General features: G+C 36.7%; 2 long non-coding RNA genes across 15 annotated transcripts in view; one reads left to right on the plus strand and one right to left on the minus strand.

Annotated features, from left to right (window-relative positions):
* Positions 1-27,965, plus strand: part of LOC110048611 (uncharacterized) — a 48,586-nt gene continuing 20,621 nt past the window's right edge. For 5 of the 14 annotated variants that reach the window (XR_016208748.1, XR_016208732.1, XR_016208742.1 and 2 more), the window contains exons 1-6: positions 16,837-20,693; positions 20,859-20,994; positions 21,393-21,500; positions 25,144-25,331; positions 26,091-27,029; positions 27,568-27,699. This is a non-coding gene — a long non-coding RNA (uncharacterized LOC110048611). The other 9 variants (XR_016208734.1, XR_016208737.1, XR_016208745.1 and 6 more) reach the window with 7 other exon arrangements.
* On the minus strand, positions 7,935-11,657 carry LOC149118351 (uncharacterized). The gene is made up of 2 exons (XR_016208750.1): positions 9,102-11,657; positions 7,935-8,337 (listed from the first exon to the last, which is right to left on the minus strand). It is a non-coding gene; the product is annotated as an uncharacterized LOC149118351 (long non-coding RNA).

Consider the following 27,965-nt stretch of genomic DNA (forward strand, 5'->3'; position numbering starts at 1 on the left):
TCAATAAAACAAAAAAAGTGTCTTCAAGATTTACTTTCACCAGCGTGCAGATGCTTTTGGCCGGCTCTTTTGCATTTTGACCCTTTTGTCCAAGGCCTCAACATGAAATCCATGTTAGCTGCAATGAATTGTCCTCCTGTTTGTCGCGCGCGCCGTCTCTGGATTCCAAGTGTTGGCATCCCAGAAAGACGTAGATAAAATGGGAGAGCTCAAGCTAATAGTATTCCTTGCCCGAAGATATCAAGTTTGGAAAGCAGTAACACAGAAGAATAGGTTGGTATATTGCGGTTCATCATTCAGCAATAGCTAGCAATCCAACAAACAGCACATCTTTGCCATGATCATATTCCGCGCCATCTCCCTTTTCTAAAAGTAAGTCTCGGGGCCACTTGCAGGTCAATTACGTGCCCTTCAATGGCTTCCTTCTCATTAATCCCTTTAGATTATAAAATTTTTGTAGAAAAGAGGAGTTCACACTCGAAGGGGTATTATTCATCAGGGCAAATTTCAAAGAAGCAAAAAGCCGTGAAACAAATGTTTATCTTTATATTTCCGTTCTGATTTCACATTTGGAGATAAAACATATACTATAGACGAGGAAACCCCTTTTCTAGGTTTACGAGTGTTTTTGAGCCGATCGAACGATCGTTGTGGGCGTACGAATATTTTAACGGTTAAAACCGAATGATTTGATCATGCCCCTTAGACCGCAAACTCCTCTATTGTTACTGACTTTTTCGCACAAAAAAAGTTCTTAAAAGACTTTTTTGACTTAGAAATTTGTTGTTGGAGGGGGACATGGGGGGCTTCTGAACACCGCAACACCGCGAAAAAAAATTAACGAACACCGCATCACCGCAAGAAAAGTCAACGAAACACCATCACCGCAACACGTATTTTTAGCGCCATGATTCGTTCATCTACACTTCAAGTAAAATAATAATTTAATACCTCAACAATTTTCCACAAAATAAACACATCACAACGCTTTTCATTACGCATATGTCGATACTGCTGATGCCTGAAAATCAGTTTTCCTGCTCTTGTGAAGAAACCTTTCGCGAAGCTAGGAAGCGGACGAAGAAAAAAGAGAGGAGCGTAGAGAGATGGCCTTTACCCCAGATCCCTCTCTTCTTTTACTTCGCTCACATTTCTTGGTGTATAAACCCACTGACTGAAGCCCTATCTTGACTGAAAGTATTGCTTTCCGGAGCTAGCTGCGTTTGTGTTTGATATCAATAATCGAAGGTCAAGAAAGTTGCAGGACCTTGGAGGGGGTAGGGACCGGTATCAGAATGACCTTTAGGCGAAGCCAACTAGCAAAAGGAAAAAAATAGTAAACATGTGCAAGTTACAAAGCTTCCTTAACCTAGCTTAGAAAGCCTTCTTTCTTCCCTGCCGACGCGACATCTGAATATATTTTGTGGCCGGTAGTTTTCACCACCTTTTCCTTTTTTCGTAGAAAAAAACTGCACAGTCAATAATACATTATACTTGGCCTAGGCATTTCCAGAATTTCCAGGATTGTTTCTGTCCTCGCTCCTCCACATGTCTACCGAGCACTGAGGTCCGGGTGGCAGAGGTCGAGTTACTTGTCAAGTTATGCATAAATGAAAACAGCTTCGGATTGGCAGCCGAAGCATAGTAAAGATTGACTACAGACCGTGATGGTCTGTATTTTGTTACAAATTATTAACCTCAATGGTACATGTTTGTCATAAATTAGCATGGATTAACGAAGTTTACATGCTAAATTTACGTCAAATTTAGGTTTGAAAAAGGTAAATCAATAACCCCAGCACCGCAAACAATTTCATTTCGCTGAACACCGCAGCATGAAAAACACAAATATTGCACACTGTAGGGTTTGAGATCACTGCCACACTGCAAGTTGAGATTTTATTCACTGCATCACCGCATTAAAAAAACATCAATACCGCAACACCGCAAATCCCCATCTCCCCCTCTTGTTGATGTAATTAACTAGTAATTGAACCTGGTTTTGTAGAATTAAGCAAGTAATCGTATCTATAAGAGAATTCTTGAACCTGGTTGGCTCTCCGCACTCACTTATTTGTCACGTAACTGGCGCGCCATCACGTAGGTGTCCAATTACAGGTATCCAATTTAAACTTTTTTGTAAATATTGAATACCTGAAATACAATAATTATTAATTAGTGATTGGACCTCGTGTCATACTATTCAGTGAGTAATCATGCTGGTAATTTCAAACTGGTCCCACACTGGCATGTGTACTCATCTGATTTTGAAATTCCTCAGACAACTGATTACTCCCTGAATTGTAGTCCACTGAGTCCGATTACTATTACAAATAGCTAAAGAATAACCTGATATGTCGTGATACAGTTTTAGTTTAATTTTGATTTAAATTGCTCAAACCAGTTTTTTTTTATTTCTCTTTCGTCTGATTGTGATGAAGAGTATGAGAAAATGAAACAAACAAATGAAACTGGTTTGGAAAATTTTTTAAATCACCAAATATAGATTTGAACCACAGTAAATATGTTACAGAAAAATATGATCTAATTGCACATGAAATGTATGTAACATCATCGCTGCCAGTTTATTTGGCATGTCAGGCGACTATATGAGCATAATGGAGCTTGCATTAGGAAACTTGCACTAGAAAATTTGTTGAAATGGCTCCTTGACAGTAACAGATCTCTTTACCAGTATACAATCAACCACCTTGATTTTGTGAAGTGAAAGTGATTGTTCTGAGACAGTCGCTTATGATAAGTTAAACCATTGACCAGTAATTTGGCAGAACAAGAAATTGTTTGCTCTCAGGAAATATCTGTACCCACCTCAAGGAATTTCACTAGAAATTGTTGCAGGGAGCATTTTTTGAAAGCTGAGATTTTCAAAAGAAATTATGAAGCTACATGTAAACTGGAATATTTTCTAGAGGGGTGGGGGTTCAGACCAAAAGACCTTCCATAGGCTGTGTTTGGATCCTTCCTGGAACAAAACAATTAAATTTGTAATTCATGAGAGAGGTGTACCATTTGATAAAAGTGATGGGAAAGTCTCTAGAACGAACAGGTATGGTAATTTTATAGCAACCCAAACACAAATAACAGACTACATTGTGCCAACATCCTACTTTATTTTTTATAGTTATTAAAACTAATAGATAAATAGATACAATGTGTACAAACTTTAAATGAAAAAAGATAATTGCACATCAAGGTATACATGTTACCTTGAAATCCTATAAATACCATTTATACCGTGCAGCTTTTCCTTACTGCGCACTCTCGAGAGTTTGCTTTTTTTGTTTTGTTTCATGTAAAACGTCACAAAATGTAAACATTTCTCAAAACAACCACTTCGTTCTTTCTCGTATCACTTGATGAAACAACTTCACAGCTTTAAAAATCAATGTTCAAAGCTGTTGGGAAAAGACTTTGAAAGGTCTCAAAGATAAGGTATGTGGTTCATAACGAATAACATCGATTTGCATTCCATCGAGTGAGCCTTGCAATGTTGATAAACATTACAGTGCTAAGACTGCGCAGTACAGACTGGAAATCATCTTTAACACTACTAGCTATGTAACACAGATTCAAAAAAGACAATGAAAAAGAGAGAAAATACATACTATTAGGTTATTACCATCACTTCTGAAGCTTTCATTGGGATCTGCCCTTCCCCCTCCCCCCCCCCCCCCAAATAAAAAAAATTCATGAAGCTTTAGTTGAACTTCTTGCTAAAAACTGGAAAAGTTGTCTTAGGTTTATATATTTCGATCATGTTTGCCTACCAAGTAAAAGGAGATAAGATGAGATGAGATTAAGAGTGATTTAATTTCTTCCTCCTATGATTTTAGAATTTGGAACCTCTAGAATTCTTCTCGCATTATTTATTAGTCAGCCATCAAACTTTGCTGTTACTGTTAGGGTTAGCTTTGCTATGAAGCAGGTTAAGAAGAATCCAGATGTTCCAAGTTGATTGTCTTCCCATATTTCAATATCACGCAGTCATTTATTTTGTTCAACATTGATTACAGAATAGACCCTTTTCATAAATAGCTGCCAATTTAAAATTCTTTTGTTTGCATTTAAATTAGCCTCACTAAACTCGTTTGGGAGTAAAAATTCTTTTGAATTATCTACTCAAAAATGAGGTTAGTCAGGCTAATTTTAATACTTACAGAAGAATTTATAATTGGCAGCCATTTATGAAAAGGGTCTATTAATTTCAAATTTAGAAACGTTGGGTTCTACATGTATAACTTTAAATTCTGATTCATGTTTGGATATATTTGCACCAAATTTGGAAAAGCTATCTTAAAACATACAATTTAATACTGCTATGATGTCTGAAAATGTTATTAATTTTGTCAGATATAAATTTACAAATTAAGATCTAGATTCATGGGGTCCGAAATAGTTACTCCCAGTTATAAGCTGGAACAGTCATTTGCCCAAGACTCAAAAGTGATAGAAATTTGCAAAGATAAAATTTTTCAAAGCAATATTGTGCACCTTATTTGGGAAGTTCTAATGTACTGGTACAGGTATGGACAGTTTGATATCAACAATTGCTTTGATTCTATTATTTTTGCTACATCCTTGCTGTGATTGGTGTAGAAAACTTGTGCATGCACTAGCTACTCAAACCTTTAGCTACAAAACATAAAAAGCTATTAAAAGCTAATTGCGACTCACATATTTTATAGATGAGATTTTGATCTTGAAGCACAAGTGAAAACAAAAACTCAAAAAACATTCTACACGCCTAGTCAGAGATGTAAGAAAGAATGATGCATTTAATACCCAGTCATGAGACCACGATCATTTACGTGACATTGAAAGCGGTTGAACATAGTAGAAAGATGATAGCTCAGGTTCTCCTGTTCAGAGAGGAACATTGATGTCTGATATAGATGGCCTCCTTGATTTTTCTTTAAATGTTACGTCATCCATATCAGACTTTCACAACTGCAATGTCCCACTCTGAACACCTCTACCTCCTCTCACATATTCAACCAATCATTTTCATGTGTCTGATTATTGTTGTTAAATTGGAATTAATTTATTTACAAATATAGAGCCTGTGGTAAAACCTCTGTCAGTTACAGCCCTTAGGCAGCCATTCATAAAAAAAATGTTAATATTGGTGAAGGTGTGGTAGTCCTGGACCATTGCATTAGGAGGTATCAAACTTTTTTTGTCAATTGCTCAAATCTTTTTCATGATATTTTATTACATTCACTGACCTCCAAAAGATGTATTTGTAGAAACCACCTCAAGAAGATGTCATGAGCCATGGGAAAGTCTGTTTTCAAAGGTTTTGAGGAGAGAAAATCTAGTGATAAGAGACATTCCTTAACTGTCATGGCAGGTCAAAGGGATGATGCTAGCTCATGTTGAAATGTTTTAGTAGCATTCTGAGGTCTTAATTCAGTTAAAAGGTAGCAAGACAATTACCCATACTTTTTTTCTTTATCGATCAATTTCTAGACCTTAGTGTAAAAGCACAGCTACACCATTAGGACTGTATTGCAAAAAAGTCCTTAATCTAGTAAAACTTAGCTGTTACATGGAGTAGATTAAGGACCTTTTTGCACCAAGCTCTTTGATCAATTAGGATTCAGTATAGGGCCCCAATTTAATCAAGGCTTCAGAATGCCTTATGTGCAAAATTTGTATTGTTCAAGGATTTTGACCCAAGCAAGTGAACAAAAATTGGATGATACAGTAGTTTTAGCACTAAAACTGAGTTACATCCTCCCTTTGCCTTGATTAGGGGATATGGCAATTGGTTAAATGACCTCATGAATAAAGATGAAAAATGTACAACTGGGACGACATCCTTATGGTCATGAACTACATGTTTTGCAATGATGAAATCACATATTCTTGAGCTGGAATGGGCAAATACTTTTTTGGAGGAATTTTAGTGAATATTTTGGTGAGTTACGTGTCAACCTTGATCCCAGGCTCTCTCGCCTTTGCATCCTTCAATGACAAGGGAGGCAAAGACGAGAGAGCCTGGGAACATGGTTGGTTACATGTAACTTTTTAATGCTTTTTTTTTTTGCAGGCCAAATAAAGTGTATTCATCATCATGCAGTCTAAGTGTATCAGAAATTTTTGATCAATCTTGTCCTAATGCACTGGCTTAGGACTCTTAGTGATGAAACTGAGATTAATAAGCAAGGATTAATGTTTGTATCACAGCAACACTTTATATCCCTAAGTGGCTTGTAACACACAGAGGTTTATTTAAAAAAACTGAATAATTGATATATATTTACATTTATTAATCTTAAATTAGCCATTCAAATGTTGACTGATTGTTGACATCTTTGTTAAAAACCTTTTAAACTGGTCTGCAGTCCAACATTATGTACAAGTTGTAGTTAGCTGAAATTACATTAAGCAACAGGGGTAGTGAATGGTACCTAGACATTTGAGTATCTTAGACACTTTTGATCCAATTTCAGAATCTCAGAATCCTCCATGATGAGTCACAAAGTCACATCCATTGTTTGTTTCTGTCTCAGGGTCTAAAATTCTTCAAGTCTTAGTCTCAGATTTTCAATCAAGGGTCTCTGCATCTGTGAGTATCAGATTTCACCATTTGTCACCCCTGCTAGCTGTAGTTATATGAAGTTAATATGTTCATGTAAAATGTTGAGAGAGTTCAGTGGTGAATTCAACGAGACAAAATGTTCATGAGTGTAGTGTTTCTCTCTTTTTTGCCCATGACCCATACAGCCAATGTTGTTGAAGTTCCTGTCTGTAGTTTTCAAGTAAGTAGTTCTTTCTTGTGTCGATGCTTGGTTAACCCAATTCATGTTGTTCTTTCCTGTATGATACGCAACCAGCAATTTGAAGCAATGTTGATCCATGCCACCTTTATCAAGTGAACCTCCTGAATGGTTTTATTTGTAAAACTAACCTTTCTCCAGGTAGCTAGTTAATGTCCAACTGTTAGGGTGATTTGCTTGCGCACCAAATTATCTCACTTGTTAGAGTTGATTAAACTTGATGTGAATTGTCCAAGACAGAGTTTTGACGTTCAAATCAGTGCAATTTATAGTGGACATTAATGATGAATCCTTAGCTGCAGGAATTGATCCTACCAAGTACAGAAAATAGCATTAGAGGTATTAGTTTACGTCCAGTTTAACAGAACAGCAGATGTTATTTTCTAGCAGATGGTCAAGACTGTTAAACTCCATTATATTCAGCTCCCTTACATATGAAGTATTCTTATTATAATAGATTACCACTGAAGGTCAAAATGCTTTAAATAGCTGGAAATATAAATTCTCCTAACTGTATCAGGCACAGATTTGGGATAAAATGGTTTCTGAAACAGCAAACCCCAAAGGCGCAAGCCTCTAGGTCTTCTAGAGGGGTCTGAGGTCATGCTTCCCCAGGAAATGTTTTACTCCCCTCTCCTGTATTTCTAAGCTAAGTCATTCTGAAAAATCTGACTGATAATCTTTAAAATGGTGGACACTGCCCTTGTGAGATGACTTTAAGAATTCCTAGGAATTCCTAGGAATTTCCTAAGAATTCCTAGGAAAAAATTCCTAGGAATTCCTAAGAATTCCTAGGAATTCCTAGGAATCTAAGGTGTGAATTTTCACGGTAATTCGGACTCGGAATTCCTAGGAATTCCAAGGAATTCCAAGTTTACATAGAGCTGACTTGGAATTCCTAGGAATTCCTAGGAATTCCAACTGAAATATACTCACGTTGAAAATTCCTTAAAATTCCTAGGAATTTCTGAGAATAACTTGGAATTTGTAGGATTTTTTGAGAATAGGTTGGAATTTTTGGGAAAATCTGAGAAAAACTGGGAATTTTGTATCATTTGTAGGCCAGACAAAATTTTGATGATAAATGCCTAGCATTAAAATAACAAATAAAGTCACTGATATCACATCAAACAGGTTTTAAATGAATGGTTTATTACATTGGCTCTCATGAATTTAAACATAAGAATAATCATCTTGTTTCTTTTTCATTACATCAAGAATCAAAAGTAAAACTGAAAACAGATATGAAGGTCAAACTTTTACATGTTTGATAAAAAGATAACTTTTTCAGATAATTTACTTTTTTAGATTACAAATCCAACAATTTTCCATACACAAGATTTTACCTTAAATTATTGTTATTGTGTGGAACATATCTGGATTTTCATGATTGTAAGGAATCAATGATAAGAACAAAACTGAGACATTCCTTAAAATTAAAAAAAGGCTGAGTTTGGGCAAACTTAGCTGCTGTTCAGTTATTTCTGTTGATTCTGCAGCTAGCCTCTTCATCTTCATCTTTGTTGTATGACACCTAAAACAAAATTAAAAAGATACATTACACTGCGATATATATGAGGTACTGTAAGACTAAGATCCAAATATTTATGTGCTCACAGTTTAATACATGCAGCTAATTAAGGCCTGACTGTAAGCTGGTTGAAATGTTAAAAGAGAAGACTTGATAATTGTGAAGGTGCTTGTATACTATTGATAAATATGTTACATAAATCTTGAGTTTACAGCAGACTAAATCAAGGTTTTCCTTCTTCTATAAGTGTATCAACAACTCTCGAATTGGAGGATATATATCACGGTTTTTAGCCAAATTTAGACATTAGAAATATTAAAAAAGACACTTAAAACATTAAAGGAACATTGAAATAATAGAGTAAACGCAAAAGAATATACGGATGGACAAAATTGAAGATCAACACGGATTGCTATACAGTCAGGCTGAAACACACAGGAGACATATCAAACTCATGCAGACTGTGGCTGCCTCGTTGAAGTTTTCGTCAAGAACTTTGACTGGGATCAGCGAGAACTGCTATATTTGTTTCGTTTGAACAAGTGTGGCGAGAGAAACGACTTGTTATTCGCAAATCAAATTGTTTAGGCATGCCCTCTGGGCAACCTAAATTGTTTCAACCTAGCTTTAGCCAGAATTCATTTCATGCCATGACTGAGTGACCCACTCGTGTATGATTCGTGATGACAAAGTTCATTCAAAAGCTTTTGTCTGAATAAAAGAAGTTACTTTGTATAATATAGGGTTACTTGAATTTGATTACTCACCAAATAATTTTGTATACAGCTAATCTGCCCTTTGAATTTTTCCCTGTTGAAACATCCACAGTAAGACTTTCTTTTAGCTCCAAATCTTCGCCAAGAATAACATGTTTCTCATTAATGACACTCACGCTGTTTTCTTCTAGTCACAGGACCGCAGAAAAAACCATTTTGATATAATTTTGGAAGTGAAATCTACTAATACGCACGAGCGATCAACCGTTAACGCTAAATTCAAAGATGGGCGCCAAAAGAGAATGACTAACGCGATCTTTGTCACGCTCAGTCACGAGGATAGTCACGTGAAAATTCGCGTGCTGTGATTGGTTCAGTTGATCAGTTGAGGAGAGAATGGAAACTGGAGAAGAAGGAGAGAGAGACTGGCAACAAGGTTGCCAGTCCAGTCGCTTTCGAGAGTAACTCTGCTTCCCTTTCCACGCTGTGTTGGTGGTCTTTTGAAAGATGGGTCTTGCTTCAAAAGGAAAAAACTACACAAACTTTTTACGAAGAAATCGAGGAAACTGGAACGTACTTTAACTAGTTGATCTGTTCCCGACGGTTGTCAAGATAACAAAGGATCGTGAGGCACATAAATCAAGTTCACTGCAAAAGTAAGGAATCCAATTTTATAGGGATTTTCTGTTATGATAAGCTATAATTCTAAATAAATCAAACTAAGCAATGCATTGTGTGCTCTTTAAAAACCCCAAAAGCCGAAATTCACCTAAAAGGTTTCAGATCGACCTCAGAAAACGAGATATTAATTCTGCAAAATAAGCTTAAGCTTGTTGTAAGTCCACCAAATCTGTTTTGAGAGCCCACGTGTTTCAACACCCAGTCAGCACGATGCAGCAAGTAGAAATTTGCAATGCTTATCATGTTTTCCTTTGAATTATTTATAAGGATTAACATTATATGAGATCTATAGTCTTTTCAATACATCAAGATGTAGGTTTTTTTTATTTGTCATTTATTTATGTCAGTTATTTATTTGTTTCCCACTGACTCATAATCTTTTTTATTCTTTTGATTTTGTTGTGTCATGAATTAAAGTGACCGCGAGGACAAGGAAATACAAGAAACATATTGATGATCCCACTATACCCATACCAAAATCTACAAGATTTGACCAGTTGATGTCATCTCCCTCTCTTGCATCACTTTTTCCTGGAGATCATTTCCAGCACCATGAACAGAACACCTCAGAGTTTTCGGCTCGCCAGAGGGAGATGGCTGTTGACAGAAATGTTGTGGATGACTTTGATGGACTATGGAGTCAACCTTTATGCAAGAATTGAAGCTTCACAGAAGCATTTGATGAAATTGAGTTGCCTATACACTGTACCTGAAAAGACCACAGAAATACCAATTGATGTAATACACACAACAACTCAGATTTGTCCACAGACAGTGATTCAGATAATGATGTTGAAGTTTCTAGTTCTGACTCCTCTGAAGAAATTGAGAACTCTGACACTGACGGCCATTCACTGGACTCCCCTGATGAAAGTGAAACTAATTGTTCACAAGAAAAGAACATTTTCTGCCAAAGAATATGCCTGTATGGCTATTCTGGCCTTAATTTCAAGACATTGTATGACAATGAGAGGCTGCTAAAGATATCCTTGTTTTAATGAAACTATGGGTAATTTGTCCAGAGAATGTCACAGTACAGTTTTGCAAATTTACAGCAAGTGTGTGGAAACTGTGAGCTTTTCATTTCTGACATCTGTGAGAGATGTCTTCCTCTTTTTCCTAAAGTCATAAAGGATCAAGTCAAAAATTGTTCAACAGTGGGCTGTGATGGGTATGTGTGTGAATCTGCAATTATATTAAATATATACATGCATATATATACTTTTGGTTTTATTGAAATTGTAAATAATATATATACATTTATGCTGACAGGAATTTTTTGCCTAATCTATTTATCAGATCTGAGAGCATCCATTTTTCTATCAGTTAAGCTCTGGGTGTTTGATTTAAGGGTCCATACGGGCACATATACACTAACAAATCAGGTTGGATCTAAAAAGCAATGTTATGAGTGCTATAGTTTTATGTTGAGTTGTCAGACTTAAACTGGAATTAATGTAGTAACATTTGTTTGGAAATAATTACCTTGGAGCTTGACAACAATAAAAAGGTATGGAACTCCAGGGAAATGATCCTGTTGATTTTTACTAATTCACAGAAACTGATTCATGCACTGAGTTCATCTTTAATTTTGACATTTTGGGAAATTTATAGAAATTTCAAACACAATATTTCATGTGTTTTAGCTGTTCCCAAAAATTCCCAGTCATACTTTTCACTATTCCCAAATATTCCCAGAAATTCCAAGGTCTTGGATTAAGCATAATTTGCATGGCTTGGAATAACTTGGAATTCCTAGGAATTCCCAATAATTCCCAGTCATACTTCCACTATTCCCAAATATTCCCAGAAATTCCAAGGTCTTGGATAAAGCATAATTTGCATGTCTTAGAATAACTTGGAATTCCTAAGAATTCCTAGGAATTCCTAGGAATTCCCAGACTACTGGGAATTTATTTCGCAGGGGTGGTATGGATCCATGCTTGTGTATACCACACACTATGACTGTTGGACTCTGAGAATTTTAGTGTTATTAATTTACTGTATCGTCTCTTTTCCTAAGAAAGATGCACAGTTATAATAAGATCAATCTGGCTTTAAAAGATTTTCATGAATACTCATATTCAATAGAATGGGAGGTCTTTAATGCCATCCTTACCAGGTTGTACTGAATTATTTACCTGTAAAGTGTTCCGTTTGCTGACCAAAAGGATTAAGTGCTTGAAGAACATTATCCACAAGCGTATGATTGCCATACCCCAGGCCAGTCACCTGGTTGATTTCAGAAGATAAAGTAAATAATTATAGTAATTTTCAGCTTCTCAAATAACTGTCTTGCACTATTCTTTGCCTCTTCAGTCATTTATCTTCTCACAACTTACATTTCCACCATAACTTCTTGACCCCAAGCATAATGTTTAAGGCAAGTACCAACAGATGTCAGCAAACACTGTAAAAGAACAACACTGTACAATCATGTAAGGGTCAAAATCATCTGTCAATTTGACATTATTTTAACTTGCTAGGCTTGTTCATTTAATTTGCTAATAAGGAACATATTAACGAACTTGTAATAAAAGTTTAGTTTCTTCTACTTAGTTGGAACTTCATAATACTTTCTTGCATTAGTAAGAAAATATTTCTGAATATGCCTTGCACTTAAGCTTATAGTTTTGTTCAGATTTATGGTAAAAAATAGATTATACTTTAAGGTTACTACAGGTAATTATTTTTATTTTAAGAAAACAAGAGTGCTCTCTTGTTAATTCAGGTATTCCTTCTTTAGGCAGATGGAGATGTACATGTAACATCAAATATCCTGGGTACAATTTCAATTCATCTTTCTGATCCTGAAACTTAAAATTTTAAAAACCTGTGTACTTTAATAATAGCTCAACTTCTTGAGACACAGTGACCCCATGGTTAGTGTGCTCAACTCTGGATTGAGCAGTCCAGGTTCGAGCCCTGGCAAGACACTTTACTCTCACAGTGTCTCTCTTCACCCAGGTGTGTAAATGGGTATGGGTAAACTTATTGGTGTGGGTCACCCAGCATGGAATAGCATCCCATCCATGGGGAAGTAGGAATACTCCTAGTCACTTCATGTTACAGAAACCGAGATAAGCTCCAGCCTGATGGGCCATTTGGCTCACATGCAAACTTTACCTTAACCTACCAACTTTGATATTTTCTTTTATGCAAAGAATGAACATCTCGTTAACTAGTTTTTAATTTCTTGATGTCTTTGACAGTCATAATAAAATTAAAACATTACTCCTTTACAGCTGCTCAGGCCAGAGTCACATGACTCTGACCAGAGCGGCTGCAAAGGAAAGTGAACAATATTATTAATAATAGGTCTGTTGTCACATTTATGCACAAAAGAGGTGTTGCTACCCCCTCCCTCCATAGATGTGATGTGATTTCACTTACCTTGTGAAGTAGACATTTGTGGTATAGGCTTGATTTACGCTTCTTCTTCTTTTTTGTCTTGTCCTTCTTCAAGTAACAGAGTCCAGTTCTGGTTCTTGCTGCCACACAATGTTATGCTCCTGGGAGCATAACATTGTGTGACGGAGAGAGGGCTAGAACTAGTCTTCATTATAGGTGTAAATCCATGTGGAAATCATGTTAGGAATTTTATAAATCCTAGTGAAAAATCTAAAATCTTTCAATCTCTTTGAATAATCTTACAAGATTCTTACAAGATTGTTTGCAGGTTTTAGGTCTCAATTTTTAGGAGACTTGTTTTAAGATTCTTTGTGGAAATTTATAACTTACTAGGTATTTTATCTTGTTTTTTTCTTGATATTATTATTATTGTTATTATTATTATTATTATTATTATTATTTAATATAAGGTAAATCTTAATGTTAATTTATATTTTTCTTTTAATTTAATATTATTTTAAGTTGGACTTCAAAATTCATTATGTTATAATAGCATCCTTAAAATAATTATTTATTGTCACATTCTTATAAGATTTTGTAAAATTCTTTCAAGTTCATGTATGATTCTTACAAGAGTTTTTCAAGTTCTTCTAAGATTCTTATACATTTTTGAAAGATTCATACAAGATCTTATAAAGTGCTTCATATAAAATGCAAGATTCTTACAAGATCCTGTAAGTTTAAGGTCTTGTAATCTTGAATTTTAAATTTTTCTGTGATAAAAGCTTTATTTGTAAGGTCATTTCAAGGTTTTGAAAGATTCTTACAAATAAAGTTTTATAAGATTCTTGTAAGATCTGATAAGAGGTTTTAAGAATTAATATAAAATTTTAACAAGATTTCCACATGGGAATGGCAGTCCAACTTGACAGCAACAGCTTCTGTTAGTCCTGAAACATGATTTTGAGAAAAATCATGAAATAAATGACAATAAATACATGACTTCAAAAATCTGTTTGCTCTTTTATACATGGTATGTAGAGGCAAAAAAATGGTTGTGGACATTTGTTAAACATTATTCGATGGGTCTCTTTTGATATACCAGTAATTTGAATGCGATGTTAATATTCTAAAGAATCTATTTGTTATTCTGTGGTTTGAATTTTTTTAGGGAAACTACTAGTACTGATAATTCACAATTATGTTCCTGAGTTCAAGTGAGATTCCATTCAGTATACATAGCAATTTTGGAAATACGGCATTACTATTAAAAAGCACCAGAATTAAAAATCAATGCATAACAATTCCAAATACCTGTTTTAAAGTCATGTAGAGGATAGATTCATCCTAAATGCCTCTGTGACTGAGCACTCCTGGAAGTTATCTTTTCCTCTCAGTTCTGTTGACATTATGGAGTCATGACTCTGACAGCGTTTGGATATCTGATCTTAATTAGCAAAGATTTTTACAAGTTTTTGTAAGTTTTGGTTGAGAAGACATATCAAACACTCGAGACAGTGTTTGACAACATTTCCATACACCTCAAAGTTCGTCAAAATACTTTGCTACGCGTCAAATTTTCAACTCTCTTCTTGGTGTTTGGAAATCAAGTCGTCAAACACGGTCCTTTGTGTTTGATTTATTACTTTTCAAGTGTTGTAGGAAGTGGATGTATGGCTGAAGCATCCTGCCTTAGTTCACTTAAACACAAATCTGCTTAATGTGTTTACTTAGATGTAAAAACAAAACAAATTAACCTGTCTGACCAGTGAGTTTAATGGTGTTCCATAGGGAGAGTGTTATTGTGCTGCTTCCTCTCTGGCAATTCTCAGAGTTTATTGTCATATCAAGACAACGATTATCTCCCAGGTTAATGCATATCCCCATTTGTATTGATTTCTCAAAATGTCATTTGAAAGCTCAGTCCATTGGCCAACAGACAATGTAACACTACTGACAATGAATTAATGCATGGAATTTCCTTACCTGTTATAGAAAGATGACTGTTTGAGGGTACATGCACTTCCATGACTTCTTCTCGAGTACATACTTCCTCCATATTTGAGGACCTTCCAATCAGCATTTCAGCTCCTTTGACAGCAAGGCAGTTGGACGTTTGCTGTTGGGAAAGTTGTCATGACATGGTCTTCTCTAGCTGTTGCTGATGTTGAAATGCAACTGGAACATCCTGTCAGTTCATTTGTCAGAAAAACAAAGCTGCCTAAGGTGGAGAAATATTTTAGAAAACATTTAAAAGGTAAAAACAATTCAAGCATCACTTAGTTGAATTATGTTTCAGAATTTGTTAACTAGTATGTTCCCCAGAATCATGTTTACTCCTCTCACTTCTCAGAATGTGTTGTCCCATTATCTTGTTAAGCTATAATTGATTATGCATACTGAAACTGCAGTTTCAAAAGTCAAAATCAAAAGTGACAGACAGGTGAAATTATTTGCATGTCAGGCATCTAATAAAAGGTTGAGCCATCTCAGACAGACATTGTCAAGTAGGAGGACCTGGCCACAATATCGCAGCAAAAAAAGTTAAAATGTGAACATCCTGCCAATTTACTCAGACACAAAACTGCTCAAGATGAAGGAATAGTTTAATTTATTAAAAGTATTTCAATTTTGAAAACTAGGTGAAAACATTGTTATCAGTGAGTATGGATCGTGAAAATTTGGTTGCGTGTCGAGACTTAACTTAAAAGACTCAAAACTTACATGTATATATAGTCTGGATACACTTTTATGATTCTCCATGCTGATTGCCATAGTGTGAAATGTTATGTTCTGATAATTTTGTGACACGTCGACACAAAATCCCCTAGGTAAAACCATGCTTGTTTCCCTCATTAGTGATGGTCATTCACAATGTAATTGTTCTATGTGACTATGCAGTGTGGAAACATGTACGAACAGCAAGTTTCAGAAACTTGTCAGAATCAATACATTAAAATTCCGCACCCCTTTGAGAAAGCAGCTGCTGAATAAGCAGTGTTGTTTTTATTGTCCAAGGATGATGATAACCAACTGTTATCTCCACGTTGATCAGTACTCTTGGACTGAGGAATGATGACACCAGGACACCAGCCAGGTACATAGCAGCTTTCTCAAACTGTCCCTAACACTGCTTCCTGTCAAATTCACTCAAACACGGAGCTCTTCAATATATAGGAAATGTTAGTAAGTTCTGGTACGTGTAACAATACAGTACAAGCCTAGTGTAATCTTGCCTATATTTCCTGGAGTATTGTGAGCTCCAAGAATTTGTTGGTGCACGGCCAAGACAACGTAATTCCTTTAAAATAACACTGACCATGCATCTCTGAAATTGACTTGCTATTATAAGCTGTGCTCAGAACTTGGCAGAATTGGAAGTAGACTCCGAGAATTTGGTGGTAGATCAAGACAATATTGCTTGCACACCTTTTGATTTTATACTGATTGCTGTCCTTGAAAATGTCATAAACACTGTCTGGCAAAGCAAGATGAACATTCTGGTACTGAAACTCCTCACCTCTTGTAGAAATGCAGCAATTTGAAGGGAACTTCTCAATTTTATCCTCTAGTTCACACGTGCTCATTTCTGTTAGGGAAACCTACCCTCATTTCCAGGTACACTCTGGTAGTAACAGCAGCTGGACACCAGTGAGGACAGTTGATATTATGACTGTGTTTTCTCAAACCTGTTGTTGGAACATCCTTTTTATTCACCTACGGACAAAGCTATACTCAAGATGGAGGTAAGTAACCTTTAATTTCAAGGACTAAAAGAAAGCAAGTCAAGATTAACTAAATTCCACACCTAGAATCCCTGTTATAATTGCAATACTATAGTATATTCTGGGAATTTGGTGGTGCAAGAAAAAACTATTGCTTAAAAACAATGTTCATGTCCAGTGTGCATCACTGATGCAATGAGGCATGTAAGCTCCACTAATACTGTGCTTTGCCCTCTTAAAACTGACTGTTTTACTAAATGTATGTTATGAGAATTTGGTTGTACATCAAGGCAATGTCTCCTGTAATACTATCATCGCTCTTCATACCTTATAACTTGTCTTCTCGGGACTGCTTTGTTGTTGTGGTTGTTCATGTTACATGTAGGTGAAGACTGATTATTCTTTATTCATGTTGTTCCAGCAGTAGCAGAGTAAACGTTTCTGTAAGGTTGTGCGTGATGTTTTTCAACTGCTCTATCTGTGCTTGAAGCTTTGTTGTCTGGGGTTGTTTTCAGTAGTAATACATGATTTGAGATGGCACTGAAAGTATTTTTCTAGTGGAAACTAAAGCACAGCACAAGTTAGAAGTTGAAAATGTGAATAGCCAACATTTATGCCTTACCTTTATATGATAAGGTGATCCAAAATGTCTTGATCCCTTCACTCAGGTCAATGAACATCATTGACCCAAGTAAAGGTCCCTATAAATGAATGAAAAAAAACACACCTGTGAACATCAGGTGATTTGAATTTAATAAACAGTGTTCCTTTTCCAACATTTTTCATGTCCCCGAAAATGGACACTCAGAAAAATTTGCCCCCGAAAGTGGGCAGAAAAAAGAAATCACAGACTTTAATTTATTATCATTGTTTACTGTTAGCTACCAGTTTATACCTTTAGCTAGAAACTGAAATGTTAAAAAATAGCAGACTCACACCATTTTTGTAGATTTATTATCATAAACATCAAATAGCAATATATATTATTATTATTATTAATATTAGGTTAGTTACAATATTTTAACTCTCTTCGCATTTTCTTGCTGTCTTCTCCATTCTGTTTGCTCCCGAAAATGAGCAGCATCCACACGCTACGTTGATAGCTATGCTTTTTACAATTGTTATTATTAACTTTTACAATGCAAAAATCCACAGGACCTAATAAATTAATCCATGAGGGGGTGCGCTCCTTAAGCTGAATAATTTAGTATCCAGAGAAAGCCAAGAGTGTACCAGTGTCAGTCGACACTTCATTTGGAACACCCAGGGCCTCCTGGATGGTTCTCATTTGTTTGTAAGCTTTGGCCTGGTAACAAATCAGCACTGATACCAGGCCTTGACATGTTTGTGGCTGGAATATGTATCGAAAGAAAAGCATGAAGGATCGAACTAAAGCCGAACTGCTCGAAAACCAAATTTAAAGCCGGACATTGATGCCAAACCAAACATTTATTGTAATTATTGTTAGCTAATTAAAAGCAACTGTATGCTATATTGCACTGAAAGACAACACCAACTATTTCAAACCTCACTTTCTACTATTTTTTTTTTCCTTTGATTTCTTGGGCATGATAAATCAAGTCCAGCCAATAGAGGTCATCTGACTTATAATTTAGACATATGAAGTGAAGATTGAGAACTGATGTTATCTTGCATTGCAATGTAACATACTTTGTATCCACATACCCCATGCCAGGTTGTAGAAAACTCCTATATCGTCTGTCATTGCTTGGTCCTTCAGGTTGTAGAAATATCCTCCGTTGTCTATAATGTCTTGGTCTTTCAGGCTGTAGGTATCTTTTATACTGTATATCATTTCTTAGTCCTTCAATGCAAAGGATACTGCTGTTTCAGCACAACTGTTGCTAGAGAATTGCTTCATTGACATGACAGGCATCCAAGTGGAGCAACCAAGAGGTACAGACTCTGAGATCACATCTCGCTCTTATCCTCACCCCATGAAAAGTGAACATCTCGTGGAAGTGGTCACGCACTAAGTCAAAGACTGTTTTTTTTGTCTCTTGATTTTAAGGGCTGTGTATATTTTCTAGTCATTCACTGGTCACCAAGTAGACCTAGATAAAAAGAGGTTGCCGTAATTCATAGTTATTCACATCTCACTTTTATCCAGTGGTTTATCAGTTATGTTCCATCCTTTGAGATACACATGTATCCTGATCTCGTGGAATGACTTACAAGGCTCAATAATTCAGAGAGACTTCCATTGTTGGGATGTTTTAACCTTCCTGGATAGTCCATTGGTGTTGGGCACGAGGCTAAAATCTTCACCCCATGAACAGTGAATATCTCATGGAAACAGGAAAAAGTTGTGTTCAAAGGCTATAACTTGCTTTTTGATTTTGAGGGCTGTATAGCATTTACAGACTTTCACAGGTCACCAGGTAGACAGCTGAAAAAAGTTTACCACAATACTCCTTGACATCATTTTGTGATGGTGGAGTCAATTTGCACCATATGCACCTTATGCACCTTATATACACCTGTTGGTGCTACATAAGAGGAGATGATGATAGTGATGATGGGTCAATTTGGCTCATTTAAAACACAAGCTGGGAAATAGATTTCTTCTTGGTCAAAACTGATGTCCAAGAAATTAGTGAACAGAATCGTGGTCACCTTTGAAAAAGGTGTTGAGAAATTCATCCTTGAGTGAACACCAGTGAGAATTAAATCACCATCTTGTTCTACTAAATGAAGATGATGATGACTGTGATCCAGACTAGTTTTCCAATGATGCTGACTGTGTGCAGAAAGATACATATTAAGTTCCATAGCAAGACCACATTAAGAAAAAATATCTACCTCCCGTCACTGGAATTCGCAGGTGTGCTCAAGTCGTTGAAATCTGAAATGCTCTGTGTAAAGGCCAGGAAAATATAATCGAGTTAAGATTTAACAAGCACAAAGTTGGGAATTTTTGTGATGTTCCACAATGGTCCTGTGTTTCAATGGCTGATTGTTCGCAAGTAGCCCATATAATTATAAACATTTTCAGATTGAGTAGTGGCGTCTACTTCACACATAAGGTGACAGTGTAGTTTGTAAGTTAAATTGTTGTTAGGACCAGATAAAAGACGATCTGGGTAAGGAAAGAGTCACAGGGATGAGGCAATTGGCAAAATGACTAGTACAGTATAAATGATGATAGTGAAGGATGAGTATGTGGGGTAGTCACCCGAAGCATATTGTTTCTACACAGGGAAGGTACATAAGATTTTCTGACAGGTGGCATAAGATCCTAATAAGCCATCTTCTCATCACTGAGAAATAAAATGTCTCTTGAAAGATTTCATGGCATTTTAGGAGGGCAGCCTCTGTTAGAAGTGATCACGATCACTTTATTTGTTACATATTTAAACCAAAACTTGATGCTCATGATGTTTATAAGAGAGTAGAGATGTTCAACGATGATGCAATCTGCTGAATAATTTTGATCACATTCAGTATTTCTAGAATTCAGGCAAGTTTTTGAAGCTCTTCCTGGCTTTTCATATTTAGTATTTTGGGGTGTGTGCAACTCCATTTTTCACAGGGTCCTCCTAAATTCCATATGTGGTAGGTCTTAATATGATCTTGTAACATTCACTTTTATCTTCATCTTGTAACATTCACTTTCATCCAAGACTTCTTCTACAGGAGCTGCAACAGTCCTATGATATACATCCTCTGTTGAAAAACCAGTGTCCTTAGTTTGAAGACAATGCTCACAATTACAAAAATGGTTACATCATCAATGTTCAGTGAAACATCTGAGGGACATAGGAGATTCCACAGGCATAGGAGTAAGCTGCAACCTACAAGATCATTGGATAACTTTGTGGACACTGGCATGAAGCACTGCAGGCACCCACTTTTGACAAGCAAGGTGTGTTACTATAGTGAGAATTGAGAGGGAGCAGGAAGAATACGGGAATGAACATGTTGATAAATGATTAACAAGTACACTTTGAAGTTGTTAGGTGACATCAGCGATGCGGAAAAAGTACACTTTTGAAGTTGTTGACATTACTCTTGACCCCACCTCCAACAGAAGGGATCGGATCCTCAGAAGTATTCCAATAGTCTTCAGAGTGCCAAAGCACCTGCACAGGATCCAGTTGAGTGATGTGTGATCCATGGAGATGGTTGCAGAGATGCATGTGTATTAAAGCAATAGACCGACTGAGGTAAACATGTCTACATCAATTATTCTGAAGAAAGTTACTTAGGTGTCCATCAACAAGCAGGGTATTAGCTTGTTATCCTTACTGGACAAAATCTTCTGTGAAGTCATCCTGAAGAGTCTATAATTATTATATGTTCTATATCATCTGAAGTGCTGAAAGAGATAACCAATCTGGTAATGGGAAAGCCTCAGCTGACATTTTTAAGGTTACCATTTGATAGTATAAGAACAAGGGTGACTGGATTGAAGGATAATCCTGTTGTGAATAACACACTTAAAGAGGTATTGTTTCACCCAGGGACATGTACAGGATTTTGTGAAACTACCCTGACAAGTGGGGTAATGCCCACATTGAACATCTTCATATCAAATGGGAAAAATGTACTTGTTCTTTGATAGATTTGCACGAGAGAATAGGAGTTGCTGTAGGATTTGGAAGATCAGCTACAATGTCGATAGTACAAAACAAAGATTGCCCCTGAGTTGCTTTGCCATGTTGAATGTCAGGTATTTACTGTTGAGCCACTAATTTTGTCTAACAATGCAGACCATGTTCCAGGCTCCTATCATGTTGTCATTTACTTTCTTCCTTCATTGGATAGTGTCTCACACCATTCTTCATGGGTTGTCTAGCTTAATTCAAGAGTATAGTTATAGTCAATTATGGAATTGAAGGTGTTGATGACATTGTTCCGGTTCATATTCAGCCAAAGCTCTTTATAGAGAATCGTACCACTCATCCTCTTTCAAGAACAGGTTACTTTTGCTTGGTATATAGGGAAATTTCAAGCTCCGATCTGTACAGTCCTTTCAATGTTTTAGTGAGATTAATAGTGAGGTCTGATGGTGGTGGTTTGATGGTTAATGAGCTCACCTCCAGATTAAGCAGTCCAGATTCAAGCTCTTGCCAGGGACATTGTGTTGTGTTCTTGGGCAAGACACTTTACTCTCACAGTGTTTCTTTCCACCCAGGTGTATAAATGGGTACCGGCAAATTTAATGCTGCTAGTAACCCTGTAATGGACTAGTTTCCCATCCAGGGGGAGTAGAAATACTCCCAGTCGCTTCATGCTACAGAAACTGGAGATAAGTGCCAGCCTGATGACACACTTGACTGGTATGCAGACTTACTTACACAACCTAGTCAATAAAGCCTGTTGAGAAACTTGTAAGACAGAGGCTGCACAAATATGGGCAAATTCCAGCAGAAAGCAGACACCTATGTGTATAAGCGGTAAGGTGGCAGGTACTCATCAAGGAGGCTGTAAAAGAGGCAGCTGATATCTGAGATGCTAGAAAGACATCAAATAATTCTCCTGTTTTACAAAAGAAGAGACCTTGGAGTAAGCCTGCCATCATCAGTGAAACCAATTTACAAGAACTCCAGTTACATCTGACTAAGGCTGAATGATCTGATCGTAGGAAATCATCTTCCTATCCTTGAGATTAAAGCAAACTCCTTTGTCAAGTCAGTGTGAAGAGTCTATCATCAAGTATTGGGGAGGTGTAGCAGATGAAGAAATTCACTAAGGGCATCCACTAATGTTGACTAAGGGAAAAGTCAGCCATTTTGGGGGTTCAAAACACCAACAGTCACCAGCTGTCTATAGGTAAGGGTGCTGTTACACTTACTTTCAGGTAAGCCACCTCAGGCTGTCAGTAACTGGTATGTAATCATTCTGTTATCCTTGTAAGGCGAATCTTCAATGAAACCATTTTGAGGTGTCTTTATTCAGAGCTGTTGACAAAATGCTGCAGGAGGAGTACTAGGACTGAAAAAGCAACTTAATAGGATAATTATGATGGACAGAGGGTCAATTTTATCAGTTTCCACATTCTTCATTTTCTCCAGGCTGATATTACTCTTCAGGTGAATGCTTCATCTGTCCCTGACTTCTAGAATCTTGGGTAATACAGAGAAAAATGACATTAGTTTTACTGTCAAACATTGCCATTGGATGACTAGTAGTAAAAGGGGAGAAAGCCAACCCATCTCTACCTAGTGGAGGACAAGAGAGGAAGAAGAGATAAAAGAAAAACAGAAGCTCTGTATGTATGAACTGAGAGCAAGACTTGTGACTTGATAGGACTGATGAGTGTGGACTTAGTCTGTCTTTTCATGTGAACCACTTGTTGATGATGACAAAAATCTTCAACCGAATTGCTTGTTGAGGTCATGTATGCCAGGTACACATTACCCGGAGTAATCTTTAACCATTCATCGCCATCCCTCACCACTTCAGTGCAGGCTCTCCACTATCTCCATTCAAAGGGATCCTGTTTTTTCTTTGCTGAATGTTTCCTTCAGATTACGCTCTACCTACCTGGTTTTACTGCTCCTTTCTTCGTAATCTTAGCTGTGTGACTGACCATTATGGAGAGACCTGAGAGTTAACTTCATCTGAAGCATGCTGATGTATGTCTGAATTGCTTCTGTGGTATGTGTTGGCTGCAGCAGCCTATGCTCCATGGGGTAAACTGCAGAAGTCATGCACATCTTGAAGCTTCAATAGCAGTGCTTGTTGAAACTTTCATATCCCATGCAAAGAAGGCCAGAATGATGTATTGCCATGAATTTAGTCCTCTCCAGTTTCACTCTTGCACAGATGCTCCACTTGATTTCCATCCAATGCCAGGTCCTGTTTGTTATCTTACGACAAATTAAACTGCCTGTTTACCTACATGAGCCTACTAACATTCTTGTCTTGATCTGCCTATCAGTAGTAATAGGTAATTTTCCTTATGATGCTAGCATGAGAACAAAGTACAAAATATTTGTCTTATTTTGATCCTGGATTTATCCTCTTTCATCACCACATTGGTAGCTTCCTATCTACCCACACTAACTACTAAAACTGCCTATCATGTGACGATCTTTTTCAACCTGTTTAGCGCCATAGTAGTACCAAGGGGACTTCTGTCTTGTGGCCATTGTTGGTCCTCTTCGTTCACTTTTCCAGTATCCATAGGTTGTTGCCAATGTGAAGTCTACCTACGCCTACAATTTGTAGACGGTCTATGCTATGAAGACCCACAACATGCATTGTAGGCCTTCTTTGGGGAGATTCCTCCCACAGGGCAGCGTTGACAAGGAGACAGATGTACATGTCAGATGTCTAAATGTCAGCACTGCCACAGTGAGAAAATCCTCCCCACTACCTGCAACTCATCATTTATTTTTGCTAACTGCCTGACTGTCTATTCTCCTCCTTTGGTTGGTTGGATGATCCTGGTCAGCTGGTCTCAAAGGCTGCCTACATAACCAATCTAACCTGATGTGTGTGCATTGTCCCATAATCCCATGCCCCTGATGCCTCTCAATTTTTGGGAGGGTTTACTCTTATTTATAGAGTTCTTGAATGCTAACGAAAAAGATAAAGTACTACATGAATGAATCATATTGCAAATAAACTGGCCCATATTTTAAACTTTTTCAAAGAGTCAAAACCTCACAGCAATGAAAGGCATTAGGGCAAGTACCTAGAGTCCTGACAACTGATCTATGTATTTTCTTAACTACCTGTAACCCTAAACTAAGTTTTTAGTATCCTAAATCATAAGTTCTAAACTTACATTGTATGTCTGGTTGAACCTTACTGAGAGAATCTCACTTATCAGCACATAGTCTGTCAAGTGAAATGTAATAGAATAAATTGGCCTAGGCGCAACTGAGCAGGGAGGAATTCGGAATGCAACATAGATGACAAAATGTCTCCAACACGAAGTCAAATTGAAGCCAGAGTGAAGTCAACAGTAAACCATAGTGAAGGCCAATTGAAGCCGGAAAGAAGTTGAAGCATGCCACAGTGAATTTAAAAAAAGCCGGAGTGAAGTGAAGTGAATTGAAGTGAAGTGAAGTCGAAAGTAAGCGGGAGAAAAATAAAAAAACCTGAATGCAAATCACTGGCCGAATAACCTGCAAAGAAACCCAAATGAATTTAAAGGCAATAGGGAGGAACCACCCCATCCACAAGGGCCCATTAGTAAACTTATCTAAATTATCTACATTAAGTTAAACCAAATCAGAAGTACATGGACTTCTGGCCGAAAGTGTGTGTTTGTTTGCTTTGTGAGGTTCATCCAGAGCTCTATTTACCCTCCCCTCCCAGCCCACAATTTAACTAACCACCAGCAATGTCTCACTCATCAGAATCTTGTCTTGCTTCGATGAGGCTGAATAACTGAGCAGAGTCGGGCTGATCTGGGTTGAAGTTTGACAAATGTTCACTGCAGTGGATTCTTGGTTTAGAGAATTGATGCTGAAGAAATGGAGGAAAATGAATGAAAATGAAAAATTTCAGAAGGAATAATGTTACTGAAAAGTGAAGTAGACTTCAGGTAAAAATTACAGTGGTAATGAAAGTATAGTGAATAAGGGTGATGAAAAATCATGACTCATACAAATGTTGCCATGGCAACAGCATAAGCCAAACATTAATTAGTTATTGTAATCTTTGCATTTGCAAAGTCTTGAATATGCAATAACAAAATAAAAAACACTATAAGTTGTATTTTTTAATGAAATTTTCAGTTGTAAATGTAACGAGGCTTACCTTGAGAATGTATTTTTGAAGCTGACGGAATCCAAGGGTTTTTGGCAAATATGTAGTGGTTCAATTGAACTTGTTTTTCTCTGGAGTGGTCCCATAGCTAGAGCATCCTTGCTTTAATCTGTTTAAGACAGAGGAATGCATTTAGTAAATTTTAGACATGTTGAAACAAAGCAAACCTGCCTGACCAGTGAATTTACTGGTGTTCTAAACAGAGATTATTACTGTTTTTTTTTTCCTCCTGTCTATAATGACTGGCAGTTCTTAGAATTTCTTGTCATATCAAACAATATCTCGGGCCAGAATAATGAATAATCGTATCCATTTGTATTGATTGCTCTGGTATCAAGATCTGATAATTTGGCAGTTTATCAAGACCATACCTAAACTCATATTACATACCAAATAGTCCAGAGAGGTAATTATGGCACGATTTCCACTAAATCGTATTGTCGTTACAATATGCAAGCTGGATGGACAATGTAACACTACTAGCAATAGTTGTAGGACTAAGAATTAATGCATTGAAATTCCTCACCTCTTACAGAAAGATGACTGTTCAAGGTTCAATGCAGCTATTAATGGAGCTCTACAATAGACCACCTCTCAATGTTTCTCTTCCCCTTGGTTGGATTCAACCTCCACACTTAAGGACGCCCAAGTTGGCATTCCAGCTACTTTGACAGTAAGACGGCTGAACTCTTACAAGAAAAGCTGGTATCCTGGGATGTTCTCAAACTGTCACTGCAGTTGAAATATGACTGGAATATCCTGCCAGTTCACTGTAACACATAACTGCTCAAGACAGAATTATTTTTAATATTTAGCAACTTTTAGAAAGGTTAATTAAGAATAAATGTAAATCTTATTTTAATCCTCCTTTCTGTAATATTTGTCATTGTCATCTATATGCTCTGAGAATGTTGTGGTACATCGTGATAATATCTCATCCATGTTTGTATTTATTTCTATACTGATGCAACTTATTGAGAATTGGTTGATCAATCTTGTTCTTTCTCCATAGTAACTGCAGTACTACACGCTAGTTGTAAATTTTGAAAATTTGGTGGTACTGTATGTTAAGACAATATCTTCCACAATCATGTTTTTCCCTCTGATAACTAAGACTTTTGCCTCAATATATATATCAGGACTTAACTATGGGTAATGAATACTGAAACAGTATCAGAAATCACAATCAGTTTTGGCACTGAAATTTCACACCTCTTGTTGGATGACTGCTGTTATAAAGGGGTGTAGCAGCTACAGAGAAACTCAACTCAGCATTTTCTTTCTCTCAGGTGGATGCTGTCATCTCTTACTAATACAAGAAGCTGTCCTCATTTTCAGGTCCACTGGTGGCAATTTAAATAACAGTTGGACACCAACAAGGAAGGCTGACTTATGTTCCTGAAGCTTAAACATGATTCATCCTGCTGATCCACTCAAAGCTGCTCAAGAGAGAGGAATATTTTTTGGAAGCTAAGTAAGTAAGTAAGTAAGTAAGTAAATAACCGTTATTTAAACACGATAAGTAATTAAGCTTGCAGCTTGTGGGGTCATGTGTAAATAAACAATAAAGAATAATTACAAAATAGATCACAGGAGTCATGTAAGATATTAATCAAACCTGAATTTAGTTTTCCCATCTGCGATGTTTGCTATTATAACATGAGGTGTGAGAATCTGGTAAAGAATCAAGACAATGTATTCTAACAACAAAGCTATAATCATAGATTTTCTTTATATTGATTTCTATACTGCCATAAACTTTGAGAATTTAAGATGAGGGTTGGTAGATCAAGACGATATATCCCTTGTAATCATGCTAGTATTTCTCCATTAAAATTATTGTTTGCTGTATTGCTGTGAGTTTTGAAAATTTGGTGGCACATCAAGACAACATCTCCTGGTATCCTGTTTTTCTTACCGCTTAAATTGTCATCCGTGGATATTGTAAGATGGCAATCCTTATTTATTGTAATTGCTACTGTGTATTAACGATATACTTCTCTTTCAATCAGGTAGATGTTGTTGTCAATTAGGAGGACCCTTCCTGGTTTCTAACAGCACATTTGTGTCATGGAGTCTTCAGCAACCTTAAACTAACCTTCATCTCCACATAAGTAGACTTGGACTAACTGAGCACCAGCAAGGTACTTAAAGCTTTCTCTTGTCACTGGAACTTCGTTCCGATGAACAGAGCTTCCAGAGCTCCTCATGATGTAAGTTAGTAGTTACTGGTAAGTGTAAGCCTGAGTTAAATCTTCAATCTTCCTTAGTTTCTGTTATATTTGCTAGTCAAGACTAATGCAAGTTCTAAAAATTTTGTGGTACACCAAGACAATCAAATTTCTTTTGAATTATGCTTTAGAATCCTCCTCCTCTGGAGCTAGCCTGTTGTTAGAAGCAGTGAGAATGT

The sequence above is a fragment of the Orbicella faveolata genome, unplaced genomic scaffold, assembly GCF_042242905.1.
Source record: "Orbicella faveolata isolate gen_17 unplaced genomic scaffold, um_ofav_v1 contig_1, whole genome shotgun sequence".
NCBI classification, from domain to species: domain Eukaryota; kingdom Metazoa; phylum Cnidaria; class Anthozoa; order Scleractinia; family Merulinidae; genus Orbicella; species Orbicella faveolata.